The following is a 19119-nucleotide window of genomic DNA, read 5'->3' as shown; positions in this document are numbered from 1 at the left end:
TCTTATATTCTCTCATTTTAAAGACAACTTTCTCCCATTTTAGCATTACTGCATTTGCGTAGCTATTAGCGCATGATGTTCCCATCGCTATGCCAAGACATTGCCAGTAAATTCTGTCCCTGAAAACAAAGACATTATTTTCCAACACCAATTTTAGTAGCAATCTTGTTAATTCTACTGTATTCTACTGTATTCCTGTCATATTTCCCATTTTCAACCATTAATTCAACAACATTATTAATGCCACATTCATTTGGTATGACAGTGAAGAGTGAGGCCACATCAAGAGTTACTAGTAGTAATGGCGCCTGACCAGTATGTTTTCTCTCAGATATAAATTTATATAAGTCCCTTACAAAATGTTCGGTGTCTTTCAATATATGGTTAAATTTACTTATAATATTTTTAAGTGATTTACATATTCAAAGACACCGAAAGGGGAGGTTCTATGGAGGAGCTTATAATTTTTGTGAATTACATAAATAGGTCAACAGACTTTCTTAAGTTTACTATGAATTACTCTGCAAAAGAAATTAGTTTCTTAGATGTACTGATATCACAAGAATTGGATGGGAGTCTAAACACAAAAATGTTTAGGAAGGAATGCCATGTTAATAATCTTCTTAGAAGAGATAGTATGCATCCTCGGTTTATTTTTAAAAATGTAGCACAAAATCAAGCATATAGAGGATCCAGATTAAATGCTTTATGGCACAAATTAGTAAAACGCAAAGTGAATTAATAGAAAGTGGGTATGACCAGAAGCAGGTTGATTCAAGTTTGTAAACAGTAAGAAATCTAAGACAAAGCAGAGCTAGACCATACTTCTCCAAACAGATAGAAGGTAAAATGATAAAAGCAATGTCAAAGACTTCACAAACTTTAAATATATGTTTCAGTTATTCTAGGAATATAAAAAAATATACAGAAGTTATCAATAAACACTGGAACATCTTAACCTCTGATAAACAAATAGGTAAGTTGATGGGGATACATCCACAATTTACTTTTAAGAACAAAAAGTCATTAAAAGGACAACTTTGTACCCCTAGAGACCAAATTATGCTAAGAGGTCATATAGGGACTAAACCTTGTACTAAATGCCAATGTTGTAGGTTTATAGATACAAGTATTATATTTCAACATCTAGATACAGGCATGGTATATACGTTTAGAACTAATGGTAAATGTGATACTACTCATGTAGTCTATCTAGCTAGCTGTCAGGTTAGCAAAAAATGTTATGTAGGGAAAATGGATAGACTACTTAGAAATAGAACTATAGAACACACATACCATATAAAGAAAGGAAGCATGTTTAATGCTCTAGCTAATCATATTAAAGAAACTAGTACACAGCATACATTTACCTTTAGAATAATAGGTAGATGTTTTAAAAATTTAAGGGGTGGTGACATTAAGGTACAAACCGAGAACCTGAAAGCAAGTGGATAGTGAGACTGAGAGTGAATGATGGACATGGTTTAAACGACCATATACCACTAAGACCTGTTTTAAAAAATAGACCACTATGAAGATAGTGTATTTTAATTAATATTACCTATGCAGTTTGGTAGAGAGTTAGATTGTGTGTTTTTAAGCTTGAGTAATGTGTTCTGTAATTTTACTCTTTATATATATATATATTCATATATACATATATTTGAAATATATATATATATATATATATATATATATATATATATATATATATATATAAAACACATTTTCTATATGCCTTTAAGAATCTAATATGATCATGTGATTCTTTGTATAAAAGCAGGTGTAAGTATGCTATTTGATACACCTGAAGAAGCCTAATGGTGAAAGTGCTTCTGTACTGCAATAATAAAAATGATTTTGAGAAGCCTGGAGCCTTACCTCTGTTCTGTTTTTACAATATAAAAATATGTTGTTTTTGTTTCTGAGCAGCAACTCCTGTCAATATCTTCTTGGTATTCATTGATGTTTCCATACTATAAAAAGGAATAAAAATTGCGATCATAGGATCATGGGAGTTACATGCCAATTGAGTCTTGGGCCATTCCTTCCCTGCCAGTACACAGCCTTAGGCCTAGGCTCTTTTTTCAAGTATGGTCAAGCTAGCCATACTGATGTGAATTTATGAACACCTATCCTGTTATCCTGTTCCTCTTTAAAGGAAAAAAGTGTGTAATGCTGTTGAATGTAGGAAGTTTGATTAATTGAAGTCATATGTCCTACGTGACAAATTTACCCATTCTTTTTGCCTTATTTATTTTTGGAGTATATTTAGATCTCTAACCGTAGTTTTAGTGGGACTGTTTGACTTATTGAGGTGCAAGTGTTCTTGGACTACTGGATCTCTCATGGCCCTAAAATATAAGACACAGATCACTCCTAAGGAGTCTACATGAAACTGAGCATAGGGATAAGGCTTCCAGTCTTTCTTTATTGTTCAGATCTTTTAGGACACTGACCATTTTAAATGCAAGCTTCTGAGGTCTTTCCAATTGCTTGATATGTTTGGTAAAGTAAATCCCAAAGGAATGAGTCTAATCAATGTGGAGTACAAGGGGAGGACTTCTTATGATCTAGAATAAATACTTTTTGCTATGAGCAGTGCAAGGCAAATGGACTTCCTAAACACCATTGCCTCATGGTCAAATGTAAGGGAGCTGTCCATTTAAGTACTTGTGTCTTTCACTAACTATTCATTTTGAGATGGTATGTTATCAATGGTATTCACTGGAGCTAGGGGGTGTTTACCTAATGCAACAATGTTGCACTTTTTTGCATTGAGATGAGTGCATTTTTAGCACACCAGCTACTGACCAATGTAAGCTCTTGCTGAAGTATCTCTTTGTCAGAGGGGGACTTGATGATGACTACCAGTTTGCAATCATCCTACAAATTTTGTTAATCAAAGATTCCTATTTGATAAGTAGAGATCTGAGAAATACATGCTAAATAGAAATGGTCTCAGCACAGACACCTGTGGAACACCACTAGTTAACTTTATGCTGTCAAAGGATGAAATCCTAACTTTTACTGTGTGATCCCTGTCTCAAAGTCAGTTGACTATTCACATACATGTATATGAGCCAATTTGAAGTTCCTTCAATATGTTTATTATATTTGCATGTGGTATTGTATCAAATGCCTTGGAGAGGTCAAGGTTCACTGTGTTGGTAGCTTTTCCCAGCCTACAGCCTGAGTAACTTTCTCAAAAAGTTATAACATTCTTTAAATAGGATCTAATATTCATAAAGCATTTACTGCTGAGTAATTATTACAACAATACATGACTAAGAAGCAAAGATTTCTATGTCACTTGCAATTGATGCAAAAGATTAAGGAGCTGTTAACAATCTTCTTCATGTGGTCCAGTGGACCTGGGTTTGATTTTTTCAGCCTCCACTGCCTAACTGTGTATTTCTGAACAAGTCACTTTAACATATACTACTGCTAGGCTGAGTATGCAAAAGGTCCATGGAGATCACTGCTCTACTCCAGTTAAATACCAATAAAATAAATGATCATATTTAAAATGGGGGGGGGGTTGTAATGGTTAATATCTTCTCCTCATGGACACAAGATACAGGGTTTGATTCTATTGTCTGCAGACAGATTGTCTAGTAGTTACATATGAGCTAAATATAATTATAGTATGGTAATTCATAGACAAGTGTACAATGGAAGATCTCAGCATAAAGACACATATAGCTTTTCAGGAGTACTTTTTATAATCAAAATTTCCAAATGTTGACATCTGTTTTGTCAACACACTTTGATCAACACAACAGATGGTCAAAAGGCATGCAAAACCGGCAGTTTCTAGGGTTGAGGAATATGTCCCCATATCCTACTACTTGATGACGCCATTGTTAGACACACTGATTCTGTGCTCTCTGGGTTGGACAAGGATAGGGCTGTAGAGTCTCAAAAGCTAGGATTGTTGACATATCAAGGGTCATATGGGTGATATGATTTGTTGTCCATGCTGGAGCGAATGATCTGTCACAAAATTCCATGAAAGATATGCGGAACTTGCTCTGCATGGATAAGACTGTGATTTTAAGTGGTATCGTCCTCTCACCTAGAACTATGCCAAGAACTAAAAAAAGATAATTGCATAAAACAAATAAATAAGGAACTGGCATCATTCCTGGGATTTCCAATATGCACATCTATGTGTATGTGCATGTGCATGTGTCTGTAGGTGGGGGCAGCAACCACAGAATTTACTGCCAGCTAAAATTTGGTCTAATGCATCTTTAACAAAAGTTTTACCACTGTTACTTTGGAAATCTGAGATGTCAAAATTCCTTCCACATGTTCTGCTTGTATAGAAAATGTTTAGAGAACTGTTCTTGTCTGCTGCAGACTGAGAAGTTGGAAAGGTATGTTGATTCTTTGTTACACCAGAAATAACCCAAAGAAGTTTTTTTTTTTTTTTTTTTTCATTTTCAAATATACTTTTAAATCTGTTTACCTGTCTTTCCCATTTAAATCTCTGTTTTTACTGTTTGCAGTTAGCTTGTTTATAGACTACTGCAGAGGCATCTTGGATTCATAGGTTCATAGGAGGTTACTAGGCCTATGGCGTAAGGGTCCTTAAAAGCCTAGCTAATGTAACCTGATTTTACCCAATATATGGCCTCTAGGGCCAAGAGGATGGCATGGATTTATGCCTGTGCATTGAGTATCCTACAGATTGCACATGTCCATAGGTACTAAACCAGGTTTGAATTTGCAGTTCTCCATCCATTGATCCAAACTGCATTTAAAGAGGGCCAGGGAAATGCTCTAATTAATGTGAATAGGAAGCTTGTTCCAAAGAAGGGGCAATCTCTGAGACACATATCTGTCTCCCCAGTATGTTTTGTTTTAGTTGCTGACTAAGTTTAGTTCCCTAGATTGTGTGACTCTTGTGCTGTTTGACTTGTGGATTTCTGCTAGAGATTGCTTCTTCTTCTCTCCTGGTCATGGGTGGTCCTTACTTGTAAAATCTTGGGCATACACAATATCTCTTATCTAGTATTACACTGGGATTTAAAGGCTAGGCTTATAAAAACTCTCAGGTCAATAGCCTAGTAACATACTATGAACCTACAAACTTATCAGGGCTGGATTTGTCAGCTCCTAGTAGGTCAGGCATAGGTCATCCATTAATAGTCGGTAGGAGAGAGAGTAAAGGGATAGGGTTTTAAGTCTATCTACATAGATCATGTTGTTTGCACCCTGTATTTTTTTGTGAGGAACCTCTGATGTCCTCTTAAGAAATTTGAGGTTAATGTAGAACACATTCATTGCTACTGTTTCGAGGTAGTCAGACACTAAATGGTTTATTTCATAGCTGCATTTCAGTGGCCTGTTATTTTTTTGTTGACTATTTGCTATATACTAAGATCAACTGAGTCTTCATTTTGTCTTTTAAGGAGGAGTCTGCAGAGCTGCACTTGTCTGTCTCAGCCTGAGAAGCTGAGAAGTAATTCTGATCATTTGTTATACCAGAAATAACTCAGCAAAGTTACCTATCCTGTTTGACCAATTATTTCTCATCCTTCTTTTCTCCTCAAGTTTTTATAAAGTAAAATAGCACTGGGCAGCATGAAGAGACAGCAGACTACTGCCCCTTCTATTGCCAGTCTTCTAGGACTTGGTATCCTAATACAGTGAGAGAACTGTCTCGTGCTGTCTGAAAATGAACTGTATCTGTGAGAGGTACACACATGTAGCTAATATGGAGGCAGGCACCTTGAAATATCATGCATATAGTAAGCATCACACTGTTTTATCCTCACCCATATGAACACAACATCTTCATACCAAAAACTCTAAAGTGTTATATGCTGATTCCATGAAAAAATACTACCAAATCATTCTAGAACTCTTAAGGGCAAGCAAAGACAGACCTCCCCGGCTAATATGAATGCATTAGCTTCTAGAAACATCATAGCAACTGGTGACTCCATTGGTAGACACACTGACTCCATGCTCATGGGGCTACACGAGAATAGGGTTACAGAGTCTTGGAAGCCAGGATTACTGAGATATCAAGGGCCCTCAGGTCCATCTCATCCAGTAATTATGATATGATTGTCGTCCATGCTGGAGTGAATGATCTGCCAGAAAAGCCTACGAAAGACATGCAAAAGGATATGTTGAAACTTGCTATGCCTGCTTCAGTCAAGGATAACACTCGGATTTTGATATGGTATCTTCCTTTCACTTAGAATGATGCCTAGATTAAAAAAAAAAAAAGATAATTGCATACAACAAATGTATAAGTAGCTGGTGTTATTCCCGGGAGTTCCAGTATGTATGTCCCCTGGGATGAGATAATTGGCAAGACTACTTGCTTTGTAAAGGATTTACTGCACCTCCTGTTCAAGGACTTTGTCATACTAGCCAAAGTCTTTGCTCCCTCAGATGTGCCATTTTTAGACAGACTTCATCAGACAAATATACAGCCTGACTGACAAATCAAATCAAATCAACAAATCTGATAACATCAATGTGGCCCTACTCAAAGCTGGGAGTCTTAACAATAAACAATTTAATTTGGATGCTCTTCTGTATGTGGAATTAAAAGTACAAGCAAACACAGGAGGGTTATGGCTGACAAAGTTTGCAGATGACTGCAAACTGGGCGCCATAGTAGAAAACACATCTGACACAGATATCCTTCAGAAGGGTCTCACAGAAACGGATAACTGGTGCCAGAGCCACGGCCTAAAGTTAAATGCCAAAAAATGCATAGTCATACCCTTCGGGAAAAACAAGGTTACCCCTAGCTACCAAATAGGTGGCAATCCACTGAGCACAGAAGAAGTTATCAGGGACCTGGGGACCCAGGTTGATAGTAGTCTGTCATTCGACACCCATGTAGCTAAAGTAGTTAGGAAGACCTTCTACATTGCCCACCTTATCATGAAGGGATTCTCATCTAGATCAAGGGAGGTCATAGTCTCCCTTTACTCATCACTCATCAGACCAATGATTGAGTACAATGCCCCATTCGGAATGTATCTGACCCAACACTTGCAGCAGCTGGAGAGGCCACAAAAGTTCCTCACCAAAAGGATAAAGGGTCTCAAAAATCTGTCCTATGCTGCCCGACTGAAAGAACTCCAGCTCTATTCAGTCACTTACCGCTTGCTCAGAGGTGACCTTTGCCTAACATACAAGGCCATGTCAAACCCAGATTTGATGAATATGCTTCACCTCAGAAAATCTAGATCCATCAGAGCCACAAGGGCGGGAGACTTAAACCTTGACACGGCTATTAATAGGACGTGCTGGAGGGATAGATTCATCACCCAAAGACTCCCTATGCTGTGGAACAAAATCCCGGTACATGTGAGGCAGAGCACCTCGCTGGCCTTGTTCAAGAGAAATCTTGACCAATGGATGGGAGATCGCAGATATACCCCAGGGATTACCTCAGTGTCACTGCTCGACAGAGGCACAGCAAAATAATGGGTATAGTTCCCCATACTAAAGGGGTGGCATAAGCCACAAAACGATGGGCTAGGCTTGTAAATGCCCTCGGGCAGATAGCCTAGTATGAACCTATGAACCTATGAACCTAAAAGGTGTCTGCTTTAAACAGAGGAAGTTGCTGGGAGCAAAGTTAGAAAATAAAGAGTTTTACGAGCATCTATTTTTAAATGTTATGTAACACTCTGGAATTGCTGATCATGTGTTCATTAGCAGTGTTTGAAAACTCTGTGCAGCAAAACTATTATCCTAACTTTTTGCTTTCTTTTATATCTGATCTTGTAATGTTACAAAAGGAAACTAAAAGTATGTGGGTTCTTTAATTACCAAAGCAATACTTTCTGACTGGAGATTTTGTGTAGCCTGACAGTTAAATGTTTATGTAAGGAAGTGGTACTTGTTCATTGTACTTGTTTAGGATGAAGTTCTGCTTACTACGAAAGCACCTACACTTCCATTTAAAGCTTCTTTTTGATGGATTTATCTTTGGTAGTAATTTTCTTCTCGTTCTAACTACAAGTCTTTCTTTAGTTACATTTGAAAACTAAGGAACTGTTCTTATCACTGCATACAATTTACCTCGAAAGATACCTCCTATTCCAATGCTGAAGACAGTGCCAACATTCTACCAAATAAGTATGCTGCAAATTTCTGCCTTTAAACTATTATCCACATTCCTAGCATCCTGAGTCACTGCGCCCACCATCTCAAAGGATCATGTGTCAAGCAGGCTCGTGCTGATTGTAAACCATGACATTAATGATGTGGTCAGGCTCGAGCTGCAAAAATTTGTATTTCTATTGGTTAAGGATGTGTTATGCCTGTTAAATCTTTTGTACATCTTTAAAAAGGTCACACAGGTCGTGGACAGTGGTTGCACTATTCACTCTGCTTGTTTGTATCTGGCAAAGGCATTTGACACCATACCACAAAACGGGATTGTTAATAAGCTAATGACCTTAAACACTGATACCTATTTGGTAAGATGGAGTGAAAACTGGTGCAAAACAGAAAACATGTAGTCAGGGTCTGCAATGCCTTCAGATTTAGGGAAAAGGTGACTAGTGGTGTTCAGCAGGTATCCATACTAGGACCCCTTCATTTTAGCATTTATTTTTTGATATAAACACTGACAACAAGAATCTCTGCCTGACTATGTTTGCTGTTGATTGTGAGGTGGGTGTAGAAGATAAATCAACACATACATACACACATATACAAACACAGACACAGACACACACACACACACACACACACACACACACACACACACTTGCACAGTCAGATATACTAACACACTAGTTAAATAACAGTAAGCGGTTTGAGACTGAGATAAGTGTCTATCATATTATGGTGATTAGACTAGTGTGTTGGCATTTATGGAGCAATAGCCACTCTCCAGTAGAGCAACAGCTACCACAAATGTTCCATTTTATAGTGGTACACAAGTGGAGGCACAGTGGTTTGTGGTGCTTTATATGTGCCCATTACCTATCTTCATGCTGCACAGGATTCAAACCTGCTTTAGGTATCCCCTGGTGATGCTAGACATGTGCCACCATGATAGTCTGCCACATGCAGAGTAATGAGTCACTCGTAGAGCAAACTCAGGAATCCTCATCATCCTCACTGTATCGGTGTCACTGTAGCACTACTGACACTATGCTCGATGAGGTATTCCAAAATGTGTCACTGTAGCACTACTAACACTATGCTTGGTGGTCGGAGAGTGTCTTGTTGGACAAAATATCAGTTTCATTATGAAAGTTAAAAGGGCATGATTGGATAATAACTACTACATTACTATGAACACAGGGAGATGATGGAGTTTTGCAAACAGCAATGCATTAAACACTTTAGTCCATGGAAAATTTCTTTTGAATTTAAGAGTAAATCACAGATAGTTTTAGAGGTAAGAGAAAGATTTCTGGACAGAAGACACTACTTCCAGCATTAAAGGGTGTAACACAGTGGCCCAAGGAGATGGAGACCTAAATATAAATATTGTGGTACATTACACAGAAACATTATATGGGAGAATAAGGCAAAACATCAGGGGGGGGTATTTAAAAGATTACAAAAAAAAAATAAAAATGCAAATAAAACTAAATAAAGAGGATGACAGGGAATAAATAATCAAATGAAAAATAAACTTTAATTCACAAGGTTTTGAAAAAGTACTTCAGTTTTCCCAAAGCATGTCTACTAAGCAATGGTCTGTGTTTAGTTTTTATTTTGTCACATTCAAAGAACTTTAAATATTTGAATATGTGGAATATCACTGTCTTCCTAGACCTATCCAAAGCTTTTGATATGGTTTCCCATAATAAACTACTAAATGTCCTTACAGAAGTAAACTTATCTCAGTCCACCCTTGCGTGGTTCCAGGATTACCTAACTGGATGCCAGCAAGCTGTACATTGGCAACAAACACTGTCACCATGACTCCCAGTTACCCTAGGAGTCCCACAAGGCTCAATATTGGGACCCTTTCTCTTCTCTCTGTTCACAAATAACCTCAATAACTCAAACCCACTGGTCACTTTCATCCGATACACAGACGACTCCACAGTCATATGTGCCACATCTAACTTACATGAGCTCCAAACACAAACTCAACAATCATTCCTAGAAGTAGAACTCCCAATTAATTCTAAATCCCCCCAAAAAACAAAGCTCATGATATTCTAGCCCACAAAATACTCCATTCCCATGACTACTTTTAGCATCATTTCCTCAAATAATCCCAGCATCACCCCCTCCCACCAAACTAAACTTCTAGGAGTCGAGGTAGACTGTAATTTGAGGTTTGATGTCCACATATCACAGACAGTCAAAAAAGTACACAAAAAACTGGGAACCTTATATAAAAATAAACACTTCTCCTTAGATAACACTAAAGCCACTATTTCCCAGATGCATCTAATCTCTACATTGCTCTATGCATCTCCTATACTGATAAACCTAAGAAAATCAGAACTGGCAAAATTAGAAATTTGTTACAGTAAAATTGCCAGATATGCTGCAAACTCAGCATCTAGATCACACCACTGTACAGCACTAAAAAGTTTAACTGTCTGGAACTCCCTCAATCCCTTCTCTTTAACCTACTAAATAGACCCCACAGACTGTTCTACAATCCTGATAAAACCCCTTCCCTGAGCCATCTAATACTGCCTTACTCCACCACTAGAACCCTAAGATCTACCAACAAACCCCTTATTAGGACCAACAAACCCAAAAACCAAGCTGGTGAATGCCTCTTCTCAACTTACATAGGCAAATACTAGAATGAATTACCACAGGATATAATATCCACCCCAACCCTATACCAATTTAAGAAAATACTGAAATCTCACCTAGCTAATAAATGTCTGTGTCACTGCTCTGCTCCTAGCTAAGCATATTAAAGATTAAAGGCTTTACATGACCTAACCAACCATAGCTATATTAATCTTTCTCAAAATAACTATAAAACTGGAAACCTCCTTGATTATACTAGTCTGTCAGCAATCCTTCCTTCCAAACTATACCTTGCTGTGATCTTCCAGATAGACTTTACCAGGCTGTACTTTACTGATGTTTTCCAAATGTATCTACCCAGTGTTTTTACAAGTGACTTGTAATTCCTTTACCAACTCTAACTTTTCTGTGATTATCCGAATGTATTTTTACCTGACCGTACTTTGCTGAGGCTTTTCAAATGTATGTACCCTGTATTTTATAATTGTCCTGTAACTGTGTTATATTGTAAATTACATGGACCTTTACTGTGATTATCCAATTGTATTTTATTTTACCAGAATGTACCTTGCTCATGCTTTGCAACTGTAGCTATCCTGTGTTTTACAATTGACCTGTAATTTGTTCTATATTGTATAGTATGTGGTGCTTTTCTCAACTTTAACGATTTTGTTGTAACCTCTTTCTACATGTCACTAATTCTTGCCATTTTGCATTTTGTTTTATGTTTCTTATATATGGTCTGCTGGACTTTTTTACACGACTAAAATAACACTTTTAAATTCAGGGCCATTGACCAAGTTACTCTGGACATCAGGGGTGGACTCAGTTCTTTATTATTAGAAAAAACTTGAATTGATGTGGCAAATTCATTTAAATTCTTTTTGCTACCCAGGACTAAATTAGATGTGTCCTATTTTATGTCTTTTAAAACTGAAGAGTTTGTTAAGATAAAAGGTATGTATTTGCCTACATATACATAAAAAACAGAGTGAAGGTAACACTTTAGCTTGTTATAGAGCTACCACAAAATTTTGTTGTTGTGCTGCTATGTATTTTGAATTTATTTTGAATTTTTTTTATTATTTCTAGTTGAAGTAATTTTAAATATTTTCAAGCACACAAAGGGTTAAATATTTGGAGGGAAGTATGTAGTCATTACCCTAATTTGATCATGTGACTTTTTTGAAGTTGTATTTAAGTAGGGATGTTTTTAAACATTTTTATCTGAAGAAGTCCTAGACACTATTCTGAAAAAATACATTGGCCAAGAACCAAAAATTTCTAAAGACTCTTGCTCTTTTTTGTCTAAACTGAACAAACTAGAATTTAAAGGAGAGTATAACTTTCTAACAATTAATGTTAAGGATTTATACACGTCAATTCCATATGTAGAAGGTATTGAATGGGTTTCATATATGCTGAGATTGAGGGGTGCACCACAAACAGAAGTTACATTAGTCAAGTCTTTATTGGATATTATCTTGACTAACAATTACATCATTTTTGATAATGAAATCTATTTACAAAAAATCTGGGTGGCTATGGGTTCACCTTGTGGAGCAGGCTTTGCCAACTTGGCCATGGCTTATTGGGAGCTAGAATATATTACAAAGAACAGAGAGATTAATGAACAGATTTATTTTTACATGCATTTCCTGGATGACATTTTTATCATCCTTAAAGGAGACAAAAGAAATGCTTTAGAATTAGGTATTTCAACAACACAACTAGCTTTTTTGCAGTTTACTTACACTTTTCACCAAGACAACATGGTGTACTTAGACACTGACCTGAGGAAAGATAGAATCCATGGAAAACTCTTATCTAAGATATACAGGAAATGTACCTACTTGAATGCCTTCTTGCATTATACCAGCTCACACCCGTTTCATCAGAAATGGTCAGTTATTAAAGGCCAACTTATAAGAGCAGCAAGGATGGTTTCAGTAGAAGAAGAATTTGTGGAAGAATGTTCAATATTGAGGGGTATGTTCCTCAGGAGGGGTTACCCTGATTCACTGATGCAGGAGTTAACTGAAGACGTACAATCTAAAAGAAATAGAGGTTTTTATAAACCACTATTGAGTAGCAATAGAGTGTACAGTGACACACAGGTTGAGTTAAACCAAAGTCATGGCAATACCAATGTAGCTTGCCACACTACGAACACTAACAAGTTCTCATTGAGTTTCATCATAACTTTTAGTACAGATGCATTAGGCATCAAAAACATTCTAAACAAAATTTGAAACTTGTTGATGGGTGGCCAAGACCTGTTAAAGAAGTTAGAGGAATGTCCTCAGTAGTTTTTAGGAGGGGGTGCAATCTGAAGAATTAGTTGGAAAACAGCAAGCCTTGTTCAGTGAGACTCTCAGGCATGCATAAGTGTGAAATGTGTAGATTTTACAAATACATGGATATAAACTAAAGCTTTATTATAAGAAATGTAAGATACTTTACAACTAAAAAATGTAACTGTAATTCTAGGATGATTGTGTGCCTAGCACAATGTCAATCTTGCCTAGCTTTCTACGTTGGCAAGACCGACCGTAAGTTGAAAGAATGTGTCTATGAACACATTTATAGCCTGAACAGGGGCAAACTTGAAAATGCCTTAGCTAGGCACACATCCTTTAATCAAACATATACTTCATAATCCAGGGCCATTGACCAAGTTACTCTGGACATCAAGAGTGGGTCCAGTTCTTTATTATTAGAAAAACATGAATTGATGTGGCAAATTCGTTTAAATACTTGTTGCTACCCAGGACTAAACAAGATGTTTTCTATGTTATGTCTTTTAAAACTGAAGAGTTTGTTAAGATAAAGGGTGCATATTTTCCTACATATACGTAAAAAACAGAGTGATGGTAACACTTTAGGTTGTTATAGAGCTACCACAGAAATTTGTTGTGCTGCTATATATTTTGAATGTATTTTGAATTTTTTTATTATTTCTAATTGAAGACATTTTAAATGTTTTCAAGCACACAGAAGGTTACATGTTTGGAGGGAAGTGTGTAGTCATTATTCTAATTTGATCATGTGACTTTTTTGAAGTTGTATTTAAGTAGGGATGTTTTTAGACATTTTTATCTGAAGAAGTCCTGGTTACTAATCGGACAAAAAGTGCTTCATTGAATAAATCCTGTGTGGACTACTCCTTTAGTTGCTTTTATTGCTTCCTTTAGTGAGTGTATTCACAGCGTTTGCAAAAAAAAAAAAAAAAAAATTCAACTGAAGACATGTCTTCATCTGAAATACACATTTAAAATTATCATTAAATCCCTGATAAAAATCCTAACAGTACCTTGATACTATGAGGATTTCCTACAATGCACACACACACACACACACACACACACACACACACACACACACACACACACACACACACACACACACACATGCACGCGTACACACACAACACACGCACATGCAGTAACATAGCAGTACTTGACACTGGCATGGCATTGCAACAGCAACTCTATATTCACATTTAACTAATTTCTTTTCTCACCTATTTAATTTGCAAACTGATGTCCATTTTATTCTAACTGCCCAATGCACAGTAATGTATGTGGCAAATTATCCTGAAGACTTCAAATGCTACTCTTACACTGTTATGGTTGTATAATTTGTCTATCCTTTAGAAATGCTTATCTCAAGACATACAATGTAAACTTGACAATAATAACATCTGCAGTTTCCTGAAACACTGTTTTCAGAATTTCAAGTACGATCGGTGACACAGTGGACATTCAAGAGAAACTCATGTTTCCTGATAATTTATTTGCAGCACTTATGAAGCACTTAACCACAGATAGCCAATCAGCGTCCATATCATTGCATGATGTGTCATGTATTAAGTTTACAGACTAAGAATATGCTGGTGCCATGTTAGAGCAAGTAGCCTAATATTCACTTATGAACGTATTATGATAATGTATGCAAATGTAGTCCAAGGTGGATTAGAGGTAATAGTTTCACTAGCTGTTTCTGACACAGCACAGCAGGAAGTGCATATACACATGCAAAGCAAGCATGCATTTACAGCAAAAACACTTTTGATGGCTCAGAACTCAAAGACATTTCTTGTAAACTCATACTACAATCAAAAATATACCTGACTAGAAACAGTACAGAACTAAACACTCTATCACCTTTCAGCAGTTAGTCCTTCCCTGTCACATCTCAAACAGCAACAGATCTGAGAGAGAGAAAAAGGAAAAGTAATTAAAGTGCTATGTATCAATAACTATGCACTTAAGATAACCAGCCTTGAAAATAATAATTAACAACAGCAAATCCCATTTTTTATAATTAAAGTGACATTCCTATACAGTTTTAGTGTTTTCAGTACAAGACAGGCTGAAACACCTTTCATGGCTAAATTGACTGGTAAGCAATTCTTATTTTGCTTATCTTATCTTCTAAATTTTGTTGCATATTTAGAAGACATACATATATCCCCCTATTGTTTCTTTGTGAATTGCTTATCTGATCTCTCATCCCAGTCCTTTCTAAGTCCTCTGATTGATTCTTATAGTTATCATGCAATATTTTATATGTTCTACTTATTATTACTATTTTATTGGCAGCTTCTGTTCTAGAACCTGCTAAAAACTCTACCAGTGCTGGTCTTTTGTTTAGTAAGCCCCCCCCCCCCATTTCTTTCTCTTTGCCTGTACTCTGAAATTAATGTCATTTTACAACACAGTCTTCTCTTTTCAGCTCAACATGGCTTCAGAATCTACACAGTACCACTAGCCTTACTCATTTTCATCAATGGAGTTAACCAGAATAGAAATTCGGATAACCTTGTGTCTGCCCTCTTCCTAGACTTATCAAAGGCTTTCAGTATTGTCAGGCACCAAAACCTCCTGCTTAAACTTTCATCATTAGGTCTCACAGACTCCACCCTCCTTTGGTTCCATGGGTATTTGACAAACTGGCAACAGGCTGTTAAATGGTACAATAAGTATTGCTCTTTCTTACCAGTATCCCATGGTGTGCCTCAAGGTGCAGTTCTAGGCACCTTACTGTTCAATCTATTTATTAATGACTTCATAGGAGATTACCAGTCTGACAGATTAGGACCCCTTACAAGCCTAGCCAATATAATCCAATTTTACCCAATATATTGTCCCTAGGGGCAAGAGGATGGCATAGGTCTGTTACTATGCCTTCAGTATATCTTACAGATTGCCCCTGTCCATAAGGGATATACATGCTACCCTAGGTGTGAATTTGTAATTCTCCATCCATTGATCCAAACTGCATTTGAAGAGGGCCAGGGAAGGGCTATATTTAACATGAATACCAAGACTGTTCCAAAGAAGAAGGAATCTCTGACACACATATCTATCCCTCCAGCATATTTTGTTTGAGTCACTGACTAAGTTTATATTCCTAGACTGGGTGGCCTTTGTGTTGTTTATCTTGCAGGTGTGTATCAGCTACATTAGGGCTAGATCACTATGGCTAGGGCTACAAATGCCCCAGGGCAGATAGCCTAGTACTATACTATGAAACTATGAAACTGCCTTGTAGGCTAGGCATAGGTTAACCCTTACTATTCGGTAGAAGACAGAGTAAAGGGATATTGCTTTTAGTCTATCCACATAGGACATGTGGTTTGCACCCTGTAGTTTCTTTGTGAGGAGCCTCTGAGATCACTTCAGCTGTTGTAAGTGCAAGTGAAGTGCATGCCAAATAGTGCTTTGTACTCGATTATTGGTCTAATGACGGCTCAGTTTTAGTGGGATTATAACTTCCTTGGATCTGGATGCCACAGTTTTACTTATAAGCTGTACCAAATAGATGGACTTCCTCACCATTGTGGACACATGGCAATTAAAGTTCAGACTACTAGCTATATGTCTACTTAGATGTGTCACCTCTGAGTCTATTCTTATGGGTGTGCTATTAATGTCATAATTTGCAGGGATATTTAACTTCACAAAGGGCATGAATATGCTTTTTTTTCTATCTAGTTTTAGGCTATGACTCTGGCACCAATCATTTGTCTGATTTAGACCCTTCTGAAGGATATCTACATCATTAGGGGATTCAGTGATTACTTCCAGCTAGTAGTCATTGAAAACTTTGACTACCAGAGGCCTTCCACATTAGCCTGGACTTCAGAAAAGTATATTCTAAACAGGAGTTGTCCCAGCACTGATCTCTATGGTACACTTCTAGTAACTGGCCTCTTTCCAGATCTGGATTCACCCATTTTAACTACATGCATCCTCTCCATGAGCCAATTGGCTATTAATCTGGTGGTGTACGGATTTATGGCCAGTTTTATGAGTTTATTTGTAATATCTGAGTGGGGAATTGTGTCAAATGCACTAGCCAGGTCAAAGTAGGCAGTATGCACTGTTGTACCATCATCCACGGCCAGCCATAGTGACTATCTCAAAGAAGTCCACCAGAGTTATTAGGCATAACCTGCCCTTGACAAAGTCAAATTGGATCAGATTCAGTGTTTGGAGGTTTGCTATATCATTATTTATCATGATTATTTTTTTCCATGGCCTTACATATAAGTCTAGTCAAACCTATGGGTCTGTAATTTCCCTAGTCAGTTGAGAGTCCCTCTTTATTCTACTGGGACAAAGCCAGTCCAGAGGCTTTGGTTAAATCCTGATCGGTCTGATAGGTCCTGATTCAAGCTGTTTAAGTAGCAACCAGGTATATCATTGGGCTCCATTGATGTTGTGTTTTTAAATTTAGTGAGCTCATTGGTAACCTGTTCTTTGGTGAAAATTGGTGGGGGAGTATGGAGGTTATTTCTTGAGGAAGACTGGGGGTGATGGTGAGGTGAAATCTGAGTGGAATTTATTGGCCAGCAGATCTGCTATATCTTCTGGCTGAGTATAGGTGGTTTTGTCTACAACTAATTACGCACATTGTTGGGTGTTCCCCTTAAGACTGTGAACATAACTGATGCTTATCCTTAGATTTGGTGGCTCTTTTTACCTCAATGTCTGCTTTCAGGGACTTGACAAGTTCCCTGATTTAGTTTCATAGTTTCATAGTATAGTACTAGGCTATCTGCCCTAGGGCATTTATAAGCCTAGCCGAAGTGTATGTGGCTTTCGCCACCCCATGTAATGATACAAAAGTGTACAATTTAAATTAAATTTAGTTTACTGTGCCTCTATCTAGCAATGACACAGAGATGACCCCCGGGGTAAACCTATGATCACCCATCCATTCATCCAGATTTCTCTTGAAGAGAGTCAGTGAGGGGCTCTGCCTAACATGGACAGGTATCCTGTTCCAGAGAGCGGGAAGCCTCTGGGTTATGAATCTGTCCCTCCAGCATGTCCTATTCATATTTGTGCTGAGGTTTAGATCTTTAGCTCTCATGGCTCTGATGGATTTGGATTTTTTGAGGTGGAGCATGTCCATTAATTCTGAATTGGACATGGCCTTGTACGTAAGGCACAGATCACCTCTGAGCAGGCGGTATGCTACTGAATAGAGCTGGAGCTTTTTCAGTCTGGCAGCATATGACATGCTGGAAATCCTTGATCCTCTTGGTAAGGTACTTTTGAGGTCTCTCCAGCTGCTGCAAGTGCTGGGTGAGGTACATACCAAATGGGGCATTGTACTCAATCATAGGCCTGATAAGGGAGGAATATAAGGGTACAATGACATCCTTTGATCTGGATGTGAATCCCTTCATGATAAGGTGGGCAAGGTAGAAGGTCTTTCTAACCACTTTGGCGACATGGGTGTCAAATGAGAGGTCACTGTCAACTTGGGTCCCCAGGTCTCTGATTACTTTTTCCATACTTTATTGGATTACCACCTATGTGGTAATTTGTGGGTACTTTGTTTTTTCCAAAGGGGATGACTATACATTTTTTGGCGTTTAGTTTAAGGCCATGACTCTGGCACCAGTCGTCTGTTTCTGTGAGGCCCTTCTGGAGGATGCATGTGTCAGCTGGTGTGTCGACTATGGCGCCTAGTTTGCAGTCATCTGCGAACTTTGTCAGCCACAACCCCCCTATGTTTGCCTGCACATCTGAGAAATAAATGCCGAACAAGAGGGGTCCCAAGACAGAGCCCTGTGGGACTCCACTTGTGACTGGCTTAGAGTCTGACATAGCTCCAGCTATTCTGACTTTGTGGGTTCTGTCCTTTAGCCAGTTTGCAACCCATCTTGTGACAAACGGGTTTACATTTAAGCTGTTGAGCTTGTCTATGATGCCTGAGTGGGGTATTGTGTCGAAGGCTTTTGCCAGATCCAGGTAGGTTGTATGAACTGCTTTGCCTTCATCGATGCCTCTAGTGACTGTTTCAAAAAAGTCCACCAGGTTTAAAAGACAGGATCTGCCTTTTACAAAGCCAAACTGGGTAGGGTCAATTGTC

At 37.8% G+C, this 19119-nt stretch overlaps 1 protein-coding gene across 1 annotated transcript in view; it reads right to left on the bottom strand.

The window, feature by feature from the left end:
- The window catches only part of KCNK9 (potassium two pore domain channel subfamily K member 9), a 1023577-nt gene that overhangs the window by 289719 nt on the left and 714739 nt on the right, over positions 1-19119 (bottom strand). The window lies entirely within an intron of this gene.

The sequence above is a fragment of the Protopterus annectens genome, chromosome 3.part1 (genome assembly GCF_019279795.1).
Source record: "Protopterus annectens isolate FY-2018-M chromosome 3.part1, PAN1.0, whole genome shotgun sequence".
NCBI classification, from domain to species: Eukaryota; Metazoa; Chordata; order Ceratodontiformes; family Protopteridae; genus Protopterus; species Protopterus annectens.
Note: the sequence above shows the minus strand (reverse complement) of the source record. Positions and strands in the feature narration are given on the sequence as shown.